Raw genomic sequence first — 12,166 nt, 5'->3', positions numbered from 1 at the left:
GGACATCTAGAATGTTTAACCCACTAAATTATCTCAAGAAACAAAACAAAAGACAACATTTTGAAAAGGAAAATGATAATTTCAAAATACAAAGTGACTCTTCCCCTCACTTCAAAAACAAAATTTTTCTAAAATGTCAAGTAGAGCCGAAACCGGTTTGGCTCAGTGGATAGAGCGTCGGCCTGCGGACTGAAAGGTCCCGGGTTCGATCCCGGTCAAGGGCATGTACCTGGGTTGTGGGCGCATCCCCAGTGGGAGATGTGCAGGAGGCAGCTGATCGATGTTTCTCTCTCATCGATGTTTCTGGCTCTCTATCTCTCTCCCTTCCTCTCTGTAAAAAATCAATAAAATATATTTAAAAATTTTTCTAAAATGTCAAGTAGAAAGGGTAAATACATAGAAAAAACACCTCACATTTAACTAATCAAACTTGAAAAAATCTTTAATTATATACAGAATAAAAATGAATCCAAGCAGATTTTTTAAAATTACACCTATTTCACCCTTTTTCTTCTTTATTAATATATTTTCCAATATATATTCAAAAGAAATAATGCTTTCAAGATATGTAACATATAAAGCAAAGCAAGATCATTTATTATCAGTAATTTCCCTTAAAAAGGGAGAGGGGGGACAGAGGAGCAAAGCCAACCATGAAGTGAAGAATAATCATAATGTTCTCAAAGCAGAAAGTGTATGTATAATAGCAGGCTGCCTAATTAATTCTGACAGGAGCAAAACCAGAATGAGGAAGGAGATAACAGGTGGGACTAAATAAACTACACTCCTAAGATTATTTACCTTGTCTTCAGGTTTTCTTTTGACTTCTTACAAACTATAAAAAGGTAATAAAAGACCGCTTGGGTCAATAAAGAATAAAATGGAAAAATGTATCACTATGTTCCACTAACGTTTTACTTATAAAATGAGAAGAGCTCTGACTGGTGTGGCTCAGTTAGTTGAGCATCGTCCCATGCATGGAAAGGTTTCTAGTTCAGCTCCTGGTCAGGGCACATGTTCGGGCTGCTAGCCCGATCCCCAGTAGGGGTCATGCGGGAGGCGCAGCGACTGATGCTTCTTTCTCACACATCCATGTTTCTCTCTCTCCCTCTCCTTTCCTCTCTCCCTAAAATCAACAAGAAAACATTTTTTTAAAAAGAAAGAAATGTAGGGAAATCTGTACTTCCACCTCAAATGATTTAAAGGTAATCATAGTTTAAACCAATCTTTTAACTATAATAGTAATATTCCATGTAAAAGAATTGTCTGAAAATCATTACTCATGTAATAACCTTCAGTAATTTTTTTAAATCCTTACCTGAGGACATGCTTAGAGAGAGGAAAGGAGAGAAACATCAATTGGTTGCCCTCTACACTTGTCCCAACTGGGGACTGAACCCACAACCCAGGCATGTGCCCTAACAAGGAATTGAACTGGCACAGGATATCATTCAATCAACCTAGCCACCTCACCGGGCCTTCGCTTATAAGTTATTATTATTTTTTAAATATATTTTTATTGATTTCCGAGAGGAAGGAAGAGGGAGAGAGAGAGAAAAACATCAATGATGAGAGAAAATCATTGATCGGCTGCCTCCTGCATGCCCCCTATTGGGGATCGAGCCCACAACCTGGGCATGTGCCCTTGACTGGAATCGAACCTGGGATCCTTCAGTCTGCAGGCCACTCTCTCCACTGAGCCAAACCAGGTAGGGTGCTTATAAGTTATATTTAAGAGACATTTCCTCTTTAATCATCCAAAATCTCATGCAAAAAGATGCCGTCTCACCCATAGTACAGATGTATGCCATTACAAACTGGGAACATAGTCTAACTTGCTCCTCTATGAATGTATTATAGACACACTAATACATATCAGTGAATTGATTAAATATTACATCTGATCTTCCACATAAATTGAGGTAGAAAGGGAGGCAATGGATCAAAGTACTTAAAGTAAAACAATTATTTTTCTAGCGATTCCTTACATTCCATTTTCAACTTTTTGCTCTAATTTACACTGGACACGTTACCATTTTCTATGAAACAAAGTTTCCAGTTAAGAAATCCAGTTAAGAAACTAGTCAACAGTGAGATGAGAAGCACCAGGAAAAAAGCCAACCTGCTGAGGAGGATAACAGGGGAAAGAGAAAGGAGGGTGGGTCCTTTGTGATATAGGACCTTTAGCCACTATAGTGATTCTGGAACCATCTACCTCCAGACTTCTTGTCATGAGAGATAATTAAATGTCTGGTTTTTATACAAAGGAAGGAAGAAAGGAAGGAAGGGAGGGAGGGAAGAAGGGAGGGAAGGGGGGAAGAAGCTGGTTATAAACTTTCATATAGGACTCATAAAAAAATTATTTTTTCTTGGAACAAAAATGGTTAAAAATTTGGTTTTTTTAAAAGAGACTTGTATAAATACAAAGCTACGAAGATACACAAAGCTGAAGTGTCTGGAATCATTTTGGTCCCTGAAGTCTTCAGCAAGATCACAAAGTGCTCAAAAATTCTTTGACCTATTCAACCAGACTGTCGTGTTTGTCTTTAAAGTCTTCATTAACATCCAGTATTAAGATAGGCACTTCTTGTAGATAATCAAAGTTGGTTTTCAGTGTTCTGTACAGGAGCTAGCTTTCATGCTTATAGTGAAGCTTCTCTAAATATTCAAGAGGAATGCCTTATTCCTCATTTCTTCCCCGTATATATATTGTACTCAAGCATTTCTCTGGACTAGCTCGAAGATAAATGATTCCATCCAGTTCAAGGCTTTGGCCAAATTGGTTGTTCTTCCAGTCATGCCAGTCCTGATAAATTGTCCCCTCTGTTTCATTCATATATTCAGATTCATACAAACTAGATGCAAAAATATACCTGTCACTATATACAGATCGTTGAAAAAATAATACAGGTTTCTCCACATCTTTGAGCTTGCCATTGAGAGAGGCAAGCTGAGCTCGTATGCGACTGGGGCAGGCATATGACTGGAAGGTAAAAGACCATTGCTCAGGTTTCTCATACACCATCTGAAGAACATTTCCCACCACTTTTCTGAGATGTCGTCAGTTCCTGAAATTCATCTTGAGTAATTTGAACATTGCACCTTCTGGCAACAGGTTCAGGAACCACTTCCCAATCCTCGCAGACTTGTTTAAGGATATTCACAAATGTTGACTTCCCTGCAGTGATGTTCCTTTCGATGGAAATTTTCTTGATGTGGGTTCTCTCAGAGGTGATCGTGGGAGAGGGGCAGCTCCTCTTGGGTGGGGTGGCCATGCCTCAACAGGGGGCAGCCCGAGCGCATTGGGCAGGTGGCTGGGAAGTGGACACAAGTGCTCACGCTGCAGGCTGGACTCCGGCTCCTCACTGGCTCTCCCGCTGGCGGGTCTCCGATTTGATTTTGGTGTGCGGAGGTGGACCAGCGGTGGGGCCCTGATTTCAATCTTCTTGAATTTGAAGAGACTTCGCCTGTGACTCAGTATGTGGTCTATCTTTGAAAATGTCCCATGTGCACTTGAGAAAAATGTATATTCTGTAGCTTTGGGGTGAAATGTTCTGAAGATGTCAATTAAGTCCATCTGATCTAGTGAGTCATTTAGGATTGCTGTTTCTTTGCTGATTTTTTGTCTAGAGGATTTATCCAGTGTTGTCAGGGAGGTATTAAAGTTTCCTACTATGATTGTACTGCTGTCGATCTCTCTCCCTTGATATCTTCCAGAAGTTTTTTTATGTATTAGGGTGCTCCTGCATTGGGTGCATATATGTTTACCAGAGTTATATCCTCTTGTTGTATCAATCCCTTTAGTATTATGAAATGGCATTCTTTATCTCTTGTTATGGCCTTCTCTTTGAGGTCTATTTTGTCAGATGTAAGTATTGCCACCCTTGCTTTTTTTTTTTTCATTTCTATTTGCCTGAAATATAGTTTTCCATCCCTTCACTTTCAGTCTGTGTGAGTCTCTTGTTCTGAGGTGGGTCTCTTGTAGACAGCATATATGTGATCATGTTTTCTTATCCATTCAGCCACTCAATGCCTTTTGATTGGAGCATTTAGTCCATTTATGTTTAAAGTTATTATTGATAGGTATTTGTTTGTAGCCATTTTTATTTTTTGTGCCTGTGTTCCTTCTTTTTACAACAGTCCCTTTAGCATTTCTTGCATTGCTGGCTTGGTAGCGATAAACTCCCTTAGCCTTTTTTTGTGTGTGTGAAGCTCCTGATTTCCCCTTCAATTTTTTTCCACCCTTCAATTTTGAATGATAGCCTTGCTGGATTGAGTATTCTTGCATCCAGTCCTTTGCTTTGCATCACTTTGTATACTTCCTTCCATTCCTTTCTGACCTGATATGTTTCTGTTGAGAAATCATTTGATAGTCTAATGGGAGTTCTCTTGTAGGTAACTTTCTGTCTTGCTCTTACAGCCTTTAAGATTCTCTCTTTATCATTAATGTTTGCCATTTGTATTACGACGTGTCTTGGTGTGGGTATTTTGGGGTTCATCTTGTTTGGGAATCTGTGCTTGTGTGACTTTTTCTTCCCCACATCAGGGAAGTTTTTTGACATTATTTCTTCAAATAGGTTTTCTAACCCTTGCTTCTCTTCTTGTCTTTCTGGCACTCCTATTATACATATGTTGCTTCATTTCATGTTGACCCAAAGCTCCCTCAGGATCTCCTCCTGTCTTTTCATTTTTTCTTTCCAATTGTGGTTCAGTTTGGGTGTGTTTTGCTTCCCTGCCTTCTAATTTGCTAATTTGGTCCTCTGCTTCTCCTAGTCTACTGTTGAAAGCTTCCATGGTGGTTTTTATTGTAGCTATATCACTCTTTGTTTCTCCCCAATTCTTACATAGGTTGTTGATTTTCTCATACATCTGGTTTATGAATTGTATGACCCTTATTTTGAATTCTTTTTCTGACATAGTGCATGCTTCCATTTCATTTAGTTCATTTTCTGGTGATTCCTTATCTTCTTTCCTTTGGGTGTGTGTGTGTGTGTGTGTGTCCCCATTTTTGCTCTTTCTGGCTCTGGGGTATCTGCTTGGTGTCTGAGGGGTTGAGACTCCTCACAGTCCAATGGTCCTGGACTCGCTAGCCCCAGGGGCTGGGTTTGCCTTGAGTTTCACACCTTTATTGTCTCTGCTCTGAGTTGTATCCCCTTCTCCTACAATTCTGGTCCCTCAATTGTCCGTTACTTGGGTTTGGTGGGCGACTCCCTGTGAGGGCCCAGAGCCCTCTGGCATGCAGTTTGCCATGCTGCTCTAGCCCCTAAGGCGGGATGGTGCCCTACGTCCCTCTGGCAGTGCACTTACAGCATGGACCTGTGACCTGTGGTTTGGCACACCAGGTTGCACCAGCAGCTCTGACTTGGGCTGTGGGTAGGGCATGCATCAGGTGACAGATCAGTCTGTGCTGGGGGCAGCGTGTTTACAAGCCAAAGGCTTTGTCTGTGCTGGTGGCAGAGCACCCACCGGCTCAAGGCTCTTTCTCTGCCAGGTGCATAGCACACACTGGGCAGCAGGTCTATCTTTGTGGGAGCGGGGTGTGCCCAGCCAAAGGGTATGTCTGTGCTGGTGGCAGAGCGCACTCTGTTCTTGTCGGGGTGCGCGGTGCTTGCCGAGCGAGGGCTCTGTCTGCCGACAGAGCATGCTCAGTCTATGCTAGAGCCTGCGAGGGCTCTGCCTAAGTTGGGAGCTCAGTATCCTACTTTTGTCTTTTAACCTTTATACTAGCTTTATCATTGGTTGAACCACTGCTTTGACTGTGTTTGCCATTGTCAGTGAGAATTTTTTCTTTTGCTCTATTTCCTTATTCATATTTTTGGCCTTTTTTCTTAAAGAAGTCCCTTTAACATTTCTTGTAGTACTGAGTTAGTGGTGATGAATCTTTTATTTTTTGTTTTGTTTGCTTTTTTTGGTCAGAGATACTCTATCTTTCCTTTGATTCTAAATGTTAGCCTTGCTTGGTAGAGTAATTTTGGTTGTAGGTCCTTGATTTTAATCACTTGGAATATTTTGTGGCAATCCCTTCTGTTCTGAACAGTTTCTGTTGAGAAATTAGTTGACCCTCATGGGAACTCTCTTCTAGGTAATTACTTTTCTTTTAGGATTCTCTCTTTGTCTTAAACCTTTGTCATTTTAATTACGATGAATCTTGGTATAGACCTCTATGAGTTCATCTTGTTTGGGACCCTTTATGCTTCCTGGACTTGTATGTATATTTCCTTTGCCAGTTAGGGACATTTTCTGTCATTATTTTTTCAAACAGGTTTTCAATCCCTCTGGCTCTCTCTCTTCTCCTTCTGGTACTCCTATAATGCGAATGTTGGTTTTTTTTGTTTGTTTGTTTGTTTTTTTAAATCCTGATCCAAGAATATGTTTCTTATTGACTTTTGAGAAACATTGATCGGTTGCCTCCTGTACACGCCCTGACTGGGGATCAAACCTGCAACTTAGGTATGTGCTCTGACTGGAAATCAAACCCACAAACGTTTTGCTTTATGGGATGACACTCCAACCTATTTAGCATTTTAGTGTTTGTATATATCCTGCATAAGAAATCTTTCCCTATTTCCAGCTCATAAAAGTAGTGTGCTATATTCTCTTCCAGACGCTTGCATGCTTATAATATACAGGTAATTCATTTTTTTGTGTGTAGTAAAGGTTGTTTGATACCCCCCCATCCCCCACCCCCATATGGATATCTAATTGACCCAGCATTCTTAATGGAGTTATCTTAAATTCATTGCTTTGCAAGTGCCATCATTGTCACATAAATCAAGTATCCATATATGCATGAGTCTGTTTCTGGATTGGTCCTTTCCATGAATTTATATGACTTGTTTTCTTTGACACTGTCTTAATCACTGTAGCTTTACAATATGTCTTGATGTATGCTATCAGATCTTCCAGTTATATCTGTTATGGTCTTGTTTGTTACTTATTTGTTATTTATATCTTGTTTGTTTACTGGCTATTCTTAGCTGTTTACATTTCCATATAAATTTTAAAATCAGTTTGTTAATTTACTCTAAAAAATTCCACTATAATATTGGTTGAAATTGCACTGAATTTGTAAATCATTTGGGGGAATTAGCATATTTTACAATTTTAACCTTATCTATGAATATGACTTTTACCCCTCCATTATTTAGGTCATTTAAGATTTTCTCAATAAAGTTTCATGGCATTCTGGTTAGAAAGTTTGCATATCTTTTATTAGAGTTTCCTAGATGATTTTTTGGGGGTGACATTGTAAATAATATTTAAATTTTTTTATTTACTCAGTTTTTCTAGTATATAGAAATAAATTATTTTCTGTATAGGCTTTTTGTCCACTAACATTGAAGTCACTAATTTTAATAATTCATCTGTAGATTTTTTTGAAAATTTTCTATGGATAGACATCATTTCTGAATAATGAGTTTTAATACTTCTTTTCCAATCATATATGTCATTTATTATTTTCCTTGCCTGATTGGGTCCTTCAGTACAGTGTTTAATAGAAGTCATGAGTATGGCTATTTTAGTTCATTGCCATTTGCAGAGAGAAAGCTTTTAGCATTTAATTGATAATGAATTTTCTGCTATTGGTTTTATATGGTATCCTTTCTCACATTAAAGAGTTTTTCTTTGTATTTCTATTTTGCTTTGAATGGATGAATAATTGTATCTAGTGTGTTTTGTTTTGTTTTGTTTTGTTTTGCATTTATTAAGCTGATTATATGATTATCTTCCTTTATTCCCTTAGTGGGGTGAGTTGTTAGGATTGTAGTAAATTTGGTTGGGCTGTATTGCTCTATGTATTGCTGGACTTGATTTGCTGGTATTTTGTTTAGAATTTTTACATTCATGATCATGAATGAGATAGACCTATAACTTTACTTTCTCCCAGTGTCCTTTGTTAGGTGGGACATATTTCCTTTTTTTCTATTCTTTTGGCTAGAGTTTCTATAAGACTGGTGTTTTTCCTTGAAATTTTTGGTAGCATCTAAGGTGAAGAACTCTGGTTCTAGAGTTTCTGTTTGTGGAAGATATTTTAATCACCCAACCCCTTTAATAATTACAGGTTTATTCATGCTTTTTATTTCTTCGTGTCTGATTTGGTAGTTGTTGGTAGTTTTACCAATTGTTTGTCTTTTGAAAGAATCGACTTATTCTCTTATTGTTTCTTTTGTATGTTTGTTTTCTAATTATACACACACGTATATGTAATTTCCTTCTGCTTTTTTTGCTTAATATTTAATTCTGTAATTTCTTGAGATGGATGTTTAGATTATTGTTTTTTAGCCTCTCCCCCTTTTCTTACACAGCTGACCCTTGAATAACATGGGTTTGAATTGTACATGGATTTTTTTTCTCATAAATATACAGTCAGCCCTCCATCTGACTGAGTTTTGTATCTAAGGATTTAACTAACTTTGAATCAAAAATAGTATTTTTGATTCATGGATGCAGAGGCCCCTCTGTTGCATTGTTCTATGCCATTTTATATAAGGACTTGAATATTTGCGGAGTTTGGTTGGGGCCAGGTGTCCTGGAACCAATCCTCTGCAGATATCAAGGGACGACAGGGAATCAAAATTTATACTTGGATTTTCCACTGCGCAGGGGTCAGTACCTCTAATCCCACTGTTCAGAGGTCAACCATATATGTATTTAAGGCTGTAAATTTCCTTTTAAGTATATATCAGAATTTAACTAGTTAATATAACTAGTATTTCTATTTGCATTTCTTTCATTTTATTTTTCTGATTTTTATTGTGACTTTTTCATCAACCCATAGTTTATTTAGAAGTAAAAAATACATATGCTTCCAAAACCGCAGGAATTGTTTTTGGTTATCTTTTGTTACTGATTTCTTCTTCGGTTCTATTGTGGAGAGAGAGAGAGCAGACTATATAATTTTAACCCTTTGAAATTTGTTGACACTCACTATGTGATCACTGTGTAAACATAACATGTGCATTTGAAAAGAATGTGCATTCTGCACTTATTGGCTACAGAGATTTACATATATCAGGACAAGGTTATTAAAAGCTTTTGTAAAACTTCTGTATACCTAGTAATTTTTCTCCTTGTCTTATCAGTTATTGAAAGCAATATTAAATCTCCTACTATGACTGGATTTGTCTATTTTTCCTTTCAAATTTGTTAATTTTTATGTTTTGAGATTATGTTAAGTACATAAATTTTAGAATATTTCCTAATTAGTTGGATCTTTTTATTGCTGTGATATGACCCTTTTTTTTCCCTTAGTAAGATTTTATATTACTGTACTTTTGCCAGCTTTCTTTTTGATAATTTTTGCATGGTACTGTTTTTTACCTTTTTCTTCACAGACTTTTTGTGTCCTTTACATTGAAGATGTGTCTTTTGGCCCTAGCTGGTTTGGTTCAGTGGATAGAGCATTGGCCTGCGGACTGAAAGGTCCTGGGATAGATTCCGGTCAAGGGCATATGCCCTGGTTACAGGCTCGATCCCCATTAGGGGGCATGCAGGAGGCAGCTGATCAATGATTCTCTCTCATCATTGATGTTTCTATCTCCCCCTCTCCCTTCCTCTCTGAAATAAATAAAAAATATATTTTTTAAAATGGTATCTTTTGCAAGCAGTATGTAGCTGGGTTTTGTTTAATTGTGTTTAATTCAGGCACAAAATTGCTGTCTTTTATTGAAATTATATTTTGGATTTAATGTAATTACTGATATATTTGGGTTTATTTCTATCACCATCTAATAATAGACAAACATGGTAATTGACCATACCTTTGCTACGCTTCCCATTGGCTAATCAGCAGGATATGCACATTAACCCAACCAAGATGGTGGCCGGCAGCCACGCAGCTGAAGTGAGCAGGAGGCTTGCTTGCTCCAGCGATGGAGGAAGCCAAGCTTCCTCCCTGCTGCAGCCGGGCTCTGAGCTCCACTCTAAGCAACAAAGTTTCAATTATAGAAGGTAAATGAATCCAAGAATTAAAAAAAAAAAAAGAATAAAAGGAGAGGCTGGGAGCTTCAGTCACCGGCTTGGCCAGCCTGAAAACAGCCCTCAGCCCCTCATCCAGACTGGCCAGGCACCCAGTGGGGACCCCCACCCTAAAGGGGGTGCGGGCAGCCTGAAAATAGCCATCAGCCCCTCATCCAGGCTTGCCAGGCACCCCAGTGGGGACCCCCACCCTGAAGGGGGTGTGACCAGCTGCAAACAGCCATCAGTCCCTCACCCAGACTGGCCAGGCACCCAAGCCGGACCCCCACCCTGATCCAGGACACCCTTCAGGGCAAACCAGCCAGCCCCCACCTGTGCACCAGGCCTCTATCCTATATAGTAAAAGGGTAATATGCAAACTGACCCTAACAGCAGAAAGACTGGGAATGACTGGTCACTATGACACACACTGACCACCAGGGGGCAGATGCTCAATGCAGGAGCTGCCCTCTGGTGGTCAGTGCGCTCCCACATGGGGGAGCTCTGCTCAGCCACAAGCCAGGCTGATGGCTGCCAGTACAGCGGTGGTGGTGGGAGCCTCTCCTGCCTCCTCAGCAGCGCTAAGGATGCCTGACTGCAGCTTAGGTCTGCTCCCTGCTGGCAAGTGGGCATCCCCCGAGGGTTGCCGGGCTGCCAGAGGGATGTCTGATTACCAGCTTAGGCTCAATCCCCCGAGGAGCAGGCGTAAGCCAGCAGGTGGACATCTCCCGAGGGGTCCCAGACTGCGAGAGGGCACAGGCCGGGCTGAGGACCCCCCACCCCCCACTGCACAAATTTTTTTGCACCGGGCCTCTAGTATATTATAATGTCCTTTTATTAATCTTGCTCCAATTTCTTCTTTTTTGGTGGTAGGAGGGTGTCGATAAAGCTCTTTTTACCCCTGCTAGTAGCTTGGTCGTTATGTATTCTTTTATGTATTGTTTACTCTAGAACAGTGATTTTCAATCTTTTTCATCTCATGACACACATAAGCTAATTACTAAAATTCTGTAGAACACCCCCCCCCCAATTTTTTTTATTTTTTGCCTATTTGACAAAAAACAATAGGTATAATTTTGATTGATTCATACCAGATGGCTATTGTAGTATTGGCTGTTTTCATTTGACAATGTAAGGGAAAAGAGGTCAGTGTATTCAGTGTTTTAAAATTTGTTGCACACCAGTTAAAAAGTGTTGCTCTAGAGGTAGTAAATTGTGTTTTTGATGTATCAAGGTTTAGTGTAAATTATTTTCTTCTCAGATAACACAAGGAACTTAAAACCCTTAACTCCCTGAGGGGAGTCTGTCGTTGAGGACTGTATTAAATACCTCTACAAGTCTTCTCATCTTTGTTTTTGGTGTTTTAATCTTTGATCTAGCTTAAATGAAGGCTTACTCAGGGACTTTGTTATTTGTATAGCATAGTTGGAAAAGTTGAATTTCATAATTTCATACTAAAAGTTTATTCTGTTTATAATTATGCTAGGCACCTTTAAAAACAGATGAAAAAATAAACAGGATATAGTCTTTCTTACTTGAATTAATGGATTCTTTGGGGAGGAATTTATAATTTTTGTACAATGCAATAAATTTGAAGAGATGCATAAACAAGTTACTCTATAATACACAAGAGAATTGAGTTTGATTCAGTTTGTTGGTCAGGAACAATTGCTTTAGAGTAACTTCTAAAAAGAAGGAAAATTTTAATAATTAGTAAAGGGGCAGGGGAAAACATTCTAGGCAGAGAGAACTATTCAACAAAGGGATAAAGGTGTGAAGTTTTTGGACATATTTAGGCATTTTGAGGATTCAGTTTCGTAGTAATGTAATACACATTTAGGAAAGATGGACTGAAAAGTTTGGTTTGCCACATTAATGAAGACTTAAAATGACAAACTATGTACATAGGATATACGAAACTCATTTTCTGAGATTTTCTTTTTATTGATGAACGCCTGAATTTCAAATTATATTTATTTATGATAGAAAGATTTGTCTGTTTTGCTATTGCTATATTTCCAGAGCATACAGAAGAGTTGAGTGAATGAATGATTTTAGATTTCATTAAGAAGGGAGAATTTTAGCAATTGTATGTTAAAGAGACCTTGCTCTACTAGATCATATTGTTTTTGGTACTATTATATGGTTTAGGCATTATTGTTTTCACCTTACTTGGGTTGCATTCTTTGCAATGTTCTCTTTGGGCTCC

The 12,166-nt window shown here is 38.8% G+C and overlaps 1 pseudogene; it reads right to left on the bottom strand.

Annotated features, from left to right (window-relative positions):
* Window positions 1-2,491: 2,491 nt before the first annotated feature.
* Window positions 2,492-3,336, bottom strand: LOC102438746 (annotated as a pseudogene).
* Window positions 3,337-12,166: the final 8,830 nt, after the last annotated feature.

This window comes from Myotis lucifugus, unplaced genomic scaffold (assembly GCF_000147115.1).
Source record: "Myotis lucifugus unplaced genomic scaffold, Myoluc2.0 scaffold_217, whole genome shotgun sequence".
Classification (NCBI taxonomy): Eukaryota; Metazoa; Chordata; class Mammalia; order Chiroptera; family Vespertilionidae; genus Myotis; species Myotis lucifugus.
The sequence above is the reverse complement of the archived record's forward strand: the minus strand, read 5'-3'. Positions and strand labels throughout refer to the sequence as shown.